The sequence below is a fragment of the Nematolebias whitei genome, chromosome 10 (genome assembly GCF_014905685.2).
Source record: "Nematolebias whitei isolate Nwh7 chromosome 10, NemWhi1, whole genome shotgun sequence".
NCBI classification, from domain to species: Eukaryota; Metazoa; Chordata; class Actinopteri; order Cyprinodontiformes; family Rivulidae; genus Nematolebias; species Nematolebias whitei.
The window spans coordinates 1,641,991-1,643,266 of record NC_056507.1 but is presented as its reverse complement, the minus strand read 5'-3'; positions in this window follow the sequence as shown (position 1 = coordinate 1,643,266).

The window sequence follows — 1,276 nt, the reverse complement described above, 5'->3', positions numbered from 1 at the left end:
CCTGCTGTCCTCATACATGTCCTGCTGTCCTCATACATGTCCTGCTGCCCTCATACATGTCCTGCTCTCCTCATACATGTCCTGCTGTCCTCATACATGTCCTGCTGTCCTCATACATGTCCTGCTGTCCTCATACATGTCCTGCTGTCCGATGCTTTTTCTAAATCCACAAAGACACAATGGAGTTCTTCCTGACCTTCTCTGCACTCCATCATCATCCTCCAATCAAAGATGGATCTGTGGAGCTCCTTCTCTACATGAACCCATCCTGCTGCTCACAGTCTCCTCTCATCAAAGTCTAACTTCCACAACTCTCTCCCAGATCTTCATCATGTGACTCTTCAACTTAATTCCTCTTGTAGTCATGTGGATTCTAAAAAAATAACCAGTAGCAAATGTTTGTTATTTTATGACTTATGACCGTTTCACTGAAACATGTTTTGTGTTTCCTGAAAAGTTTTGCTAACAGACAAATAAAAAACAGGTACAGGCATGAACATGGTCACCCCCTCACCTCTGGTGACAATAAATATATGAAACATCAGATTTTTAGATTGTTGTGATATGAGACCTTATTGCTCTCCCATCATGGTTTGTGTGTGTGTTTGTGTGTGTGTGTGTGTGTGTGTGTGTGTGTGTGTATGTGTGTGTGTGTGTGTGTGTGTGTGTGTGTGTGTGTGTGTGTTTCCAGGCATCCAGCGGCTGCAGCTGCTGTACTTTAAGAAACCCAGAGGTATTTGGAGCTCAGAGATGATCTTCTTCCAGAACCCCTGAGTCCGAGCTCACCACCGGGGGGCGCTCCATCGGCCAGTCTGGATTACCGAAGGCTCAGCTCTTCTGCTGTCATACCCTGGTTTTTAATCTGACTGATGTTTCATGTTCTTGTACATAACGATCAGTTAGAAAGTGTCTGAATAAACATTGTTGATGATGTTAAAGTTTTTATTCCCTCCCCCGCTGCAGTGCATCATATTTACCAAAAGATGGGTGCAAAGAGCAGGACCAAGCTGTTGTTCCTTACGATGGAGGAGATCCATTTTCAGTTTCATGTTGATTTATTTATTTAGGTTTTTATTATTTTATGAAGGAAAATATGACAACAGAATATACTGGCTGAAGAAAACAGATATTTAGTTGTTGTCTTGTTTTGTTTGGGACAAAACATGACGACAGAAGAAGCCTGCTGTTTGTTGAAGGCACATTATTTGATCAGTAAAGAGTCGGGGGGGGGGGGGGGGGGGCAGCCGAAATTATAATCGCACACCACAAATGCACA